Raw genomic sequence first — 13,034 nt, forward strand, 5'->3', positions numbered from 1 at the left:
AAGGCAGCTGATGACACCTGTCACAGTGGTTGCGCGTGCGACACTGCATGTCCACCAGCAGGGTTAGCAGTGACAAGGTCTGCACTGCACAGGGAACTGAGGGAGCCAAACTGGGAGAAAAAGGACCGACAGATAGAAAACAACAAAGCACACACACACACATACACACAAACACACACACACACACACACACACACACACAATGGAAAACAGTAATATGGGAGCTCTGGCAGCGAAAGCCAAAAGCTGTTATGATCTTGCCATTCAGTCAAGACCATGAGCTGAAAGAAGCATCATTCCAATTAGAAATGACTGCGCTAATCAATTAAGAGACACAGCTGCAAATTCCCTCTGCTGTTTTATTTTTCCTTGATTTATAAACAACGGCATTGTTTTGATAGGATGTGTCATTTGGTGATGAATATTAGTGCTTCACATGTAATGACCTTGGTTAAATAACAAGTAGTCAGAGGGAAATAGGCGTAGCACAGGTTGAATAAACGTGATTTCCTCTCTTATCTGGTAACAACAATGACAAAGAGATCCAAGCCTCTTTGGAAAAAGCCCTTAGCTCTGTGTCATTCACATCAAGAGCTTTGGATGGGGGCACATTCTCTGTTGGGATAAGGTTATCTTGAATGGAGGAAATCCTAGGAGAGGCAGTATTGATCCAGCCCACTATATTCCTCGCAAATCTCTACCTGGACCATAAAATGTTTGGAGGAATACTGTCATTGCTTCTCATTGGGGGCTTAGCGCAGAGCTCTCTGGAGAAACTTTCCATTGACTTTACTTATTCCATATTCAGTCTCCCCTCAGGCCATATCATAAATGTCATCATATGCAAAGAAGGATCTTCAGAATGCCTGGCTGTATAAATGGAGCTGAACACTCGGGGCTTTATCTCATAAAGTGACCTTACCACCTGGCACATCTCTGCCTTAACTCTAAGATATAACCTTGACATTTAATTTGCTATGAATCCAGTGATACTTACCTGACTTGTTTTGCTGTGGTGTAAAAGGCTGTTGTTCATAAAGACCGGTAGAAATGACAAATAAAAAGAAACCAACTCTCATGTGTTTCACGTTTTAAGTGGGTGGCAAGTTATATTTACTTTACCAAAAACAAAACGCAGATAATTCGGTGACAAACATATTGCATCTCTTTACCTCCTTTGCAATAAAAACCCTGTGCTGGTCTGCCAGTGCAAATTCTTTACAGTGAAACAGCCACGGGGTCAGTTTTCTATGTGCAATAACAACAGTCTTGATATAGCTGAAAGGATCAGTAAACAGTAATATAAGTGTAATATCTGAGCAGCACTGGAGAGAAATAAACAAAATAATTCAGGTAGAAGCAACATAAGCACTGAATACAGGAGGAGCTGAACACAAAGTGACAAACAGAGGGTTTTCCTCTGAGTCTTCTGCATAGAGTAACCAGGGATGACAGAGTGGGGGAAATGGGTTGAACCGGGTCAGGCCTGCAGCAGCAGAACCACAGCACATTGGCTATTCACTGCAGTAAGGCTGTAGTGGAAATGCATATCATCACTGGTGCAACTGAATCGGAACAACCTGGGCGGTAGAAAAACATGTTATTAGCCAACCGCCATATCATCTCTTAAATCAATCCTACTTGTTGAGCTGTGCTGAAGGGCGAGTCTTACAGATAAGACTGAAGGTTCATCACATGGTCCACAAGTTAGGTCTCAACCCCGTCTCCAAGAGATGATGTTTATATACAGCTACTGCTAAAGCAAATACATTTTGAAAGTAATCCCTTTAATTTTACTCAAATTCAGAGTTCGAGTTTGAGTTTTTTAAAGTAGGTGGTGGTGGTTGTGAGGAGGGGGGGGGGGGGGGTATGGGCTGTAACATGCCTAACACATCAGATAGGGCAAAAACAACCTGGTCGATAATACTAACATTAAAAAGTTGAATATCAAATTGTTAAATTGTTAAACTCGTTACCAAATACCTGCAAAACTAATGACATTCCAATCAGTAGCAGATGTACTAACTTAACATGAGGCTAATTAGCAAACATTAACAACAGCATTTCTTAACAATGTCATTCAGACAGTGTTAGCATGTGCATTAGCATTTAGCTCAAAGCACCACTGTGACTATAATGAACTCTATTCCAATGGTGTCAAAATTAAAAAATGTATTCCATCAGCCCAAGAAATAAATTATATGATATAAAGGGCAACTGGCAAATACAACTACACTAATAACACGTAACAGTAAATCAAAGCCAGCCCTGTACATCGTGTGGCATGTTTTCTTTGAGGAGTATTTATGTAGCGTTCCCTTCAGTTGTAAGATGAAATATGCATTATAAAAATGGAAATCCTACTTCAAAAAGCATGGCTGAGTGCTTAAAAAACACTGGGTTAGAACATAACGGATGGGACTTCGAGACAACAATGTGACATCTTAAATTATGAATACATTTTAGAAAGCAAGAAAACAGAGAAAAGGACATCTGATCTGCCTTGCAAATTGGACAGATGAATCAAATCTGCATCTCTTATCATGGAACTAGGAGACAGTGTGCCGTAACATATAATTTCTTGCCATTTTAGACCCTTAGCTTGGCCTGTGTGCGACTTCCTGTCAGTGTAACCAAGCCACAGATCCACAGATTATATTTCAAGGATTTCCCCACGGTAATAGATTCGAAGACTCAGGAGAATTTCACAAAAGATGCTGCATCCTACCTGACCTTGAGAATCACAGTAATTTATTCTTAGCTTTCCAAGGCACTGGCACAGAGAATGATATCAACATCTGCTGGGTCACAAATCACAGCGACGAGTGGGAAGCCGCCCGTGATTTTCTTGCATGAGATGTATTTAATTGAGATAATCTGGGAGGGGGGGGGGGGGGTGACTGTGCTAAACTGACAGAACAAAGTGAAGCACAAGCTGAGTGATAAGGATGGTAAATTCTTGGAATTGTCTCAAAATCTATTTATTGAAGGATATTTCAATATAAATAAGTACAATGCTGAATGGACGTTACAGAGACAGGAGGTAAACATGAGTACAACAATCAGCACCAATGTGTCCAGACGGACATGGATTGGGCAATATAACTTCAGGAACAAACAAAACAAAAAAAAAACACAAGGTAACAACAGAAAAAGAAAAAAAAAACAAAAAAACAAATGCAACGTTATACAGAAAAGAAAGAAAATATATCAAATAAAATCTTCGAACGAAAAATAATCCCTTCCTAGTCACTGCCATTACACTACAATAATATGAGCACTTTGTCACATCTAGAGCCTGCGCTAAAAAAAAGCATAAGCAAAGAGTACATAGTGTTGTTAAGCTGCACCTAATGGCCAGGTTTTCACAAAGTCTGGAATGCATTAAGAAAAGGACCCCACACCTTCTGAAATCTCCCACTTGAGTGCTTAAGCGAGTATCTAATTCTTGGAATTGTCAATATATTTATCAAGGTGAATACCCACTTTTGCCGCTGATATTGTGCGAGTTCCAAACACGTCACATTCATGTTCACAAATTTGAAGTAGCACTTGTAAAGTATAGTTGGGCGACAGAGCATCCTTGGATCACCGAGCCCTATACAAAGATTTGAGCTGCTCCATAATATATTTCATAAAAGCTTTTTTTCAAGGGAAATGGACATAGTCATAAGAGACGCTCTTTACCTATTAGCAACCATTACATGGCCCATATTTTAATGTATTCATATGTCTACAGCCTTTATGTTAAACCTTGATAAAACAGACAGTTATCCCCTTACCTGCTAAGTGCATGCAATTAAGTGAAGTGCATTTCATCTTGTTTTAAAACATCAACAACATTTAATTCAAACATACCAGATAAATGACCACTTAAACATATATTAGTGTGAAAATAAGTACCTTAAATGACACAAAATATCTTTTTACATCTGAAATTAAAATGTATTTTGACTTTTCAATTGGCCCCATGATATTAACCACACTAACCACAAAATCTTAAATTTGTCAGACAAATAATGATCTGAACTACAACCCATCAAGCCCCAACTCGACTTATTAGGTGGTGGGTTAGAATCATTGCTCAACTGAAAACCATTTTATAAGGAGCTGCAGTGTAAGCTATTTAATTGAATCACTTCAGCAAGCGGGTGAGAGTGAGGAATTAAATTATTTGAACAAGATTCTTCAGTTTTCATTTGAGAATATTTTTTTTAGCTCAGCTTTTAAAAAATGTACATTTCTTTTTATTATCATCATGACCTGGAAGCGTTTATTGTTCTTCTTGTGAAAACTTCATAAGCTCAAATGACCCATCATGGCCACATTAAGTACCCTATTAGGGGTTATCTGACTAATACAATATCTTCCTAGTGTACAATGTTGCTGCAGTGTCCTTTCTGACAATATGAAGCTTATGGAAATATATGTACCTGAAAAACTGACTACACAACCCAGCAGGCACCGGCCATGACTTTGTAGCTAGATAAACTATGACCTCCATTCCTGAAATAATTAGACGGACCAAGGTTATGCTGTAAATCAGATCAGCTACAACAGACTGTGTTCCATTTGAAGTGTTTCCTCAAGGCTAATTTTGTTTCTCATTCCTCCACCATCAGTTCACGACTGCTCATCACAGATAAGTGTGAGCCAATGGAGCTGTGTTTCCAAAGAAGCCGCTGAGCGTGCCTAATCCTATTTTAAAGAGCTCAACTGGGGGGAAGCTGCCTGATATCCACTCCAGCCAGAACCAAAGCCTGGAGATCCGGGTGCTCCACTAGACCCTGCAGATCTGGACCGGAGAGACTGAAGAGTAGCTGAACGGCAAGATGCAGAAGGTCTCACGGGCGATTCAGTGGGTGCCACGGTGGAGCTCCACTGGAGGCATCAACAGTCTAAGTTGTAAATACATTATGTGTGGTCAACACTGGAGGCGGGGATGGGATCATGGAAGGCACAGATGAGGTGGGGGGGGAGATAAACTGCACTTGAGGCAGAAGAAGGAAAGAAAGGACAAACAGCCAAGGCCAATTAGACTAAGACAGCAGCGGTGGCTGGTGAGGAAGTTGGAGGGTGGCTCTGTTTACGCCTTTTCATCACAGTCACCCTCCTGATCCTGTCAACTGCAGGGAAAACCACATTTCATATTATATATTATTTAGTGCTGGCATATCAGGCCCATGTTAAAACTGCAGTAATTCATGTTTTTATATTTAACAACATATTAAAGGTTTCTGTCACAATGGATTGACAATTTCGTAAACTTCAAATAAAGACACCTGCAGCAGAGATCTTTTCAGCAACAAATAAATTCTACCTGATACGACTTAGACGCTAATCAAGTTCACAGATAAAGTAACATATGAAAGTCTTATTCGTGTTACGCAGCAAATGGAAATGAATCATTTTGATCCATTACGACTAGTACAAACATTGGAAGGATAGAAACAGTTGACCCTCTACTAGCTAACAGTTTTTTTTACTTTCCTCATATGTTGTCACGGCTCAGACAGGTAAAACTACAGGTAAAGCAGTTATGACGTCACCAAAGTGTCATATTTCAATCAAATATAGCCAATCAAAATTAAACATCCCTTTACCTCGAAAAAAATAGGGCTTTTTTCTGGGTTTGAACCTTGTTGGAAACATGATGGATCATCTAAGTGAGCAAGTCAAGGAAAATGTATATAACATAGGTCCAGTTGCTTTTAGATATTTTTATGAAGAATTGTTTCTTCTTGTAATCTTTAATCTAGTAAATGTTATGTCCAGAGGATGAATCCTGTTGACTTTGCTGATTACTACTCCACTGTGGCTCACCCTAAACCTTAACATTAATTGCCCTTTGTTTCTCAGACCCTGAAGTGTGCTTTACAATTAACGATCGATTTTCCCTCCTCTCCAAACGCCTCCTTGGATGTCCCTGCTGGAGAGCATCACTGCAGATAGGGCAGCGAATGACTCAACATTTCTAAATAATAATCTTCCGATTGGTCAAGATGAAAGCTGCAGGTATATGTAAACCAATGCTTCTGTATAAGGTGCAATATCTGGAGCTGTTCCTCTTTTATTTCTTATTTCCGTTACAGATAATAAGATAAACAACACTCAATATTGTTTAGGAAAACTGGAAATAAGATTTTGGGAAAATATTTGCAGATCTTGTCAGCATCTGATAAGCTACAACTCTTTATACTGCCAGGAGAAAATTTTCACTTTCTGCAGAGTGCTCATCTCATAACACTGCATTTGCATGTTTCAAGGGGTGACAATGTCATTTGCATAAATTTAATGAGCCTTTCAAAGGGTGGGAAAAATGTGGACACCTGCGGAAACAAGCTGACATTGTTCAAAGGCCCTTTTTCCCCTTATTACTCACAATATTGGCCTTGGCTTGCAGACAAAGCACTGTTACGAAGATAATCAGGAGGTTTGACATCTCCGGCAGAGAGGGGTTGTTTTCTTTGGAGTAAAAATGTGCACAGGAGATGGAATTTCATCCCCTGCTAAATGAATGACATAGATAGTTAGGACGATACCAGGCTGAGGACTTGTTTCTCTGGGAGTTGCTTGCAATCACCGGTGACCAAGGCCAACCGGTTATGGCTGGCAGAGCGAGGCACCTCTGTGGTATTCCGTGGTATTTTTTGATGAGAGCAGTTCAACTGTCAGACGCTAAATGGGCAAACTGTGTAAGCTGATTTCCTGGTTGGAGCTCTCAAACAGCAGCGACTCTCCCCTGAGCACCGGGGATGATTGTTAAACTGAGAAAAGGTACATGGTTCTGGGCAGACACACCTGAGACTGTGTAAATGAGCGGGATGAGTGTATGGAAATTAAATAAATGTGCTGCTCTTATTGGGAACTGTGTGCTCTGTGAATTCAAATGAGGGGAGGCGGGGGGGGCGGTCTCTGTGGCAACGACTACAATGATCTACATCCTCTCCATCAGTCAGGATTCTAATGTGGATCTATGACACGGTGCGGCGCAGGTTTAGCCGAGACCTTTTGTCTTCATATCAGCAGATGTGAGATGAAAGTCCAATGCGAGCCCCCCCGAAGATGGCATTTGTGAAATCTCCATACTCCGTCATCATCATTTCAATTTTCGGGCGGCTGCCTCCCGGTTTTGCGCAGCTTTAGTCAGCAGCTTATTGTTCCTCCTTCTCCTGAGTCATTTATTAAATACTGATGAAACAATGGTGACACATAAGCGCTGCTTTGTCAGGCCCGAGCTAAGTTAATTAATTAACAATCCATGTCGCGGTGCCAGGAGGCTGTTGATTGTATCGTCCTAAGCCGTCATCCTGTGTAAATTGACTGAGATTGAGATCTAACAAGGCTTTGACCTGGATCCTTCCCCAACAACCTCATGAGCAAAACGTTGATGTGGGGATTTAGCTTGGGAAGGCAAGGGGACATGTTATCTTTGGCCACGCCATCAGCTCCATTAGCTCAGAGAAGCAGATGCAGCAGTGGTCAGACGCTCACCTGTTTATGCGATAACAGTAGGATTGGTGAGCAACCTTGAAATGTGTGTCCTTTTAGCTAAGATATTCTGCTTTCACACCACAGCCTGAAAGATTCCAGCGCACTAATTCAAATACAATTAAAACTTTTATGTTTCAGTCTGGTCTTTGTCTCCCACCATGTCCTTTAGCGTTTCCAGTTTATCCCCGGAGCGATAACTGCCTCTGAAATAATTCAGACGGGCTTTGAGCTCTTTAAATTGTCATTCAGTCGCAGTATACGAGCGGCAGTATTCAGGAGGTGTCCCGTGACCTGCTCATTCTCCTAATGAAAACACAAGCACACAATTGCATAGGGGCAATTGCTTCCGTATCCTCAGCAGAAAAAAGTGACATTGGTGGTCACACCGAAGTGGATTGTGAATGCGCCGCCATCTCCACGGGCCATCTGCCGCAGCCAGGCACAGTGACTGTTGAGTGAGCCGGCCCCAGAGGGAGGTTAGAAGTCTGCTCATTCTCGTTTCACTTGCTCTTGGACAGACTAAAAAAAAAAAAAGCACAGCAGCCGCGGCTACAGCTTCAGACGCTGGTACACAGTCAGACGAGGAACTGCTACATAAAACATTTTATCTGAATCCAGGTTTTTGAATTCATGTACAATTATGCTGCAGCCACACACACACAAACACACACACACACACACACACACACACTGTAATCTGTAAGTGTATGCATGGATAAACCATAGCAGGGGAACTGAATGCAGTACTACAGTAGTAATTTTAGAGGAGACATAGTGTGATTATTCAGTTTTTCTGTCCTCTTCTGTGGTATATAGGGTTTTTGAGTATGTAAAAAGGTAAAAAGCCCAAAGTGTGTGATAAAAAGAGTTGCTCTCACCCTCATAAATCACTGCTGCTGAAGCTCCTGAAACTCCTGAAGCTCCTGAAACACCTTGTCAGTAATCATATTAAAAGATTTATACGTACGCCCTTCAGTAATTTAGTTTAAATGTGTATATTTTTATCACGGAAAAAACTTGCTATGCTACTTACAGGATATATAACCCACTGGTTGGTAGGAATTAATTCTACCTGTCATATGTGAACTACTATCTACCTGAGCGAAAATGCATTCATGTGTGAAAACAGCAACAAACTCTTTCATCTCCTCTCCTCTGGGAGCGAGGTGGAGTTCACACACACACACACACACACACACACACACACACACACAAACACACAAACACACAGGCCCCGGGCCGGCCCCGCCCCCACTCACTCACTCACACACACACAGTGAAGCAGAGATGAGAACAGCTCAGTAACGTGAACATTGGCACCAAAAAACTTTGAATTGAAGCCAAGTAAATTGAAACTGGTTGATCTCTAGTTAAAGCTAATGCATCCAAATACTGACCTAGGATCTGCTGATAGGTTGTATGAAGGTGGTTTGTATCTTCAGATCAACATATGGCTGATTCAGGGGACATAAGAACTCTGGCTCGAGAAAGAGAAAGATGTTTTTTCCAGTTTGAATAAAGACATTTTTCTCTCTAATAGGCCAAGACAACAATCCTTCTCTAACCTTAGCCTGAACTATATACCATGCAGGGTTCTTAAATAAGGATTGTATATATACATACAAATGAAATCCCTCTCAATCATCACTTATCCGGTGAATATATGTGCAGACGCCCGACCTCTGACTGTATTTACCAAATGATTTCTCACCCTGTTGTGCTCAGTATGTTGCTGGGCTACAAGATGAGGGCAGTGGGTTTGTAGCTCACAGCCAATAACAATGCACTGGGTGAGAGGGCAAGACTCTCTCTCTTTTTCACACACACAAACACACACACACACACACACACACAAACACACGCCCCTACACACACACACACATAAGCACAAACAGTGGACAGGAAGAAGCGTGCTCTTTGGCTTTATTAACACAAAATACGTCAATACAGTACCTTCCCACAGGGTTGTGTGGTGGTGTGAGTGTTTTTATTTGTGACTTAGAACCTAACTGCTGTGAAACTATCCCATCTCTCTTTCTATTTGGCCGGAGAGCAAAGACCTACTGTGAATGTTGCGTTGACAAAAAGCAAGCAACAAATTCAACATATAAGAAGTGTGAGCTGATATCATATTGCAAGGTTCATTATTTTGAAGTAAAACCAGATAAACATCCTGTGAATTGTTGTGTTTTGATGTTCAGAAAGCATAACTTGGGTGTTCCTGCGTTTCCTTCAAAACGTTGAATGTTGCAAATTAGCTGTTTACAAATGTAATTGCCAGGAGACAGTGTGAGTTAGAGGGATGACAACTGATGAACATCTTAAACTAATTACTTGAAGACAGACTTTAGCTGGAATTATTAGTTCTAATGGATGGAGAGGTAAAATCCTGATTAACTGTGAACCAATGACAGGTTCCTTAAACACCTCCACCAAGGAGGTTATGTGCCCTGTGACTGTATTTTGCATACTTATGTTTTGACTACTGTTATGTGTACGTTGGGGATTAGAGAAAAACAGACATTTGTCTTTCCATCAAATTTTTCAAGCAGATTCCTGTGTCTGAAGTTAATCAAGTTCTTCCCTTTAGTCATGTGACAGGTGGAGGACACCTGAGTGACGAACAATGAAGAAAACGCTAATGATCGGTTCTACTGGTATTATATAATTAGCGCCTCACTGTCTTGCTGAGTGTTGCTAAAATTGTATTATTTTAGTGAAGATGTGATTAGTCTCCCACAGGCCCCTTGTTTCTGCACTGAATAATCCCCTGTGCTTCCTATAGAGAGACGTCATATTGAATAGACAGCCAGCTTGAAACTTCACCAAATTACTTGAACAGTTTAACCTCTGAGGAAGCTCCAGTGGTGATTAATTTCATCCCTGTTACACTATTTTAAATAGTTCTCACCAGGGGGGGGTTAACAGCAGCAAAGGCCACAAGCCCATGACCTGCTTCTATTTAAAGTGATTACTATGCCTCAAGGAAAACTGGGCAATTATGTATAATTGCAACTTCACAGCATCTCGTAAGTACGGCCTCGTACAGTGTAACGCACAGTATGTGGCTTGGTATTTAACAAATGTCAGACAGTCAACACAACCATCGTTTAGTTAATGCATCTTTGACCTTTGAAGTCCGGCTTTGTTAATGCATGTGGTTGCTTGTAAGCAGGCACAACAAAGAGGAGGTGGAGATGAGCAGATGAAACTGTACAGTAACATCTGCAGGGTGTCAGTGTGCAGGAGTTCAGTCAGGTGTGCACTCACCTCTTTGACCTTTGTTTTGGAACAGCTTGTCAGGGATGAGAACACCGTTCTGGACTCCTTCACAGGTAAATACTTTTTGGATCGGCAGTGGAGCATGGCTTCACCGGAGATGAGAGCCCGGGGACAAAGTGAGCAGCGCCCTGACTTCATGTCATCGTACACTACAACAGCCCATAAGGGGTGGGGGGGGGGGGCAGCTACAACACAACAACCAGGGCAATACAGGGCTGCTTCTGACAAGGTGAGAGCGGACAACAAACTGAAGTCAAGATTCATTGGGCTGTCAGAACCAAGTGGACTGAGACATGAGATAATGTACAGACCTAAAACCTCATAGCACTATGTTCCGCAAAGGAGGACAGTAACATCATAACAATAAAACAAATATTAAATTGATATAATAATGATAATCTATCTACTAATTACAGACAAAGTGATGTTGTCGATCAGCAATGACCCTTTTACATGAAAAACAGACATTAAAGTACAATAATGAGTCAATGCAATGTTTTTTCGGTCTGTAGCAACAAGCTCCATACAAAATGTTTGTAAGATCCCTGAACAGTGTAAGTTATAAGTTTTAAGTATTTACTTAACCCTCACAGCTCTCAGACATTAAAATTGGTGTCCAGCAGCTTTTGCATAGTAAATCAATCAACATTATCCAACGCAATAGCATCACAAGCCTTTTTTTTAAAGGAAATATTGACAATATTTTATTCCCACATAAAATGAGAGCAATTATTGTGCAGCACCTGTTAAATATCAGAGAAACAATTGTTATATCCTTGTTCACTGTCAACACACTATTGCACACTCAAGCTCTCAAGGCTACAATAAAAAGGCCGATCAACACATGCCACTTGTGTTTTATTGTTCCACTACTTCCTTCATCATGATGGTAATGGGTGCAATGCTACAGTTTAACAGTTGTCTTGTTCCACACTGTGTCACTGGCTCAGTGGCAATAATAAAATAGCTTTGGCATGTGTCCATTAATAACAGACTTGAAGCAGTCATTTAAAGTAAGTCAAAAGTCATTGACTGTAATAACTAATAACTTTTTTGTAGTAATGACTCACTTGCAAAATAAGTATCTAGTAATAGTAACAATATACTGTAATAAATGATGTTATGATGAAATTCATGTTGAAAATCATGGTAACGTTTGATATTCAAATGATAAAAGAAGTCTATAAATGTCATGATGGATTATTCTTTGTTTCGAGTAAATACTATAAATGAGTGTAAATGTTTACTATGAAGGATATTCCTAACAAAATACTCTCATAAACAAAACGTTGTTTGTCATCACCAATGACCCAGAAGTCTGTAGAGCTATTTCTCTACAGAGACCCTCTTCCTGTTTTTTACCATGTTTTGATTGGGTGTGCAGTGGGGGTGGGCGATAGTCATCACCAGTGTGATAGTGCACCACGACAGGGATGGTGCAATAGCTTCATCACCATGATAAATCAATAGAGTAATTATAGAAAATAAAGCGTTTTATTATCTTGAGAAAGCTCAGTTGTGATCTGAATACTTGAACGCTAGCCGCTGCTGTCATGCAAAGTGAGTGGTGAAAAGAGAGCAACCAAACTGAAGCTACTTTAAAAGACGAGTGGTGTGTTGGAACCAGAGAAACACAGAGGCAGGTCCCCAAGAAGCAGGTCCTTCTGTTTGCTCAGGTTCAAATCATCCCACTCTGAGCAAACTACAGTATCACATTATTCTCTAGTTGTAAACTGTGTGTCCGTCCAAGAGCAAACCTCACAGAGCCCAAACTGAATGGTCGGCTTTTCAAATTTGATTCCATTGGAAACCGACTTGAGCCCAATGCAGTTAATATAAGCTGCACTGAGTTTGTGTTGCTCCGGCCCCGACAAACATGGTTTTCCCTTATTACAGTATTACACAGCCCAGCCAGTGAGACAGAACCCGACACAAACACAAAAATCATTTAAACAGTTTTTATCCAAATCTAGCCTGGGTCCTGATGGGCTCAGGCTGGGTATCCACACTCCATTACGCAAACTCCGTTGACATGTTGTGACGGCAAAAATCCATCGCTCGTCCGTGAATATGAGGAGACGACCCACAACCAGGCCAAACCCAGCGTGAGGACAACCACAGCTAGTGGAGCACGTCCCAAAATAACACCTGTGTCCCTCTTGGCATCGTCCACTTTTTGCTGCTGCGATGCCAAATATGTCAAAACTAGTAGAGATGGAAAGATATTACGACACAGGACAAGATTCTCCTCCACGAGC

Source organism: Limanda limanda, chromosome 16, assembly GCF_963576545.1.
Source record: "Limanda limanda chromosome 16, fLimLim1.1, whole genome shotgun sequence".
In the NCBI taxonomy this organism is placed as follows: Eukaryota; Metazoa; Chordata; class Actinopteri; order Pleuronectiformes; family Pleuronectidae; genus Limanda; species Limanda limanda.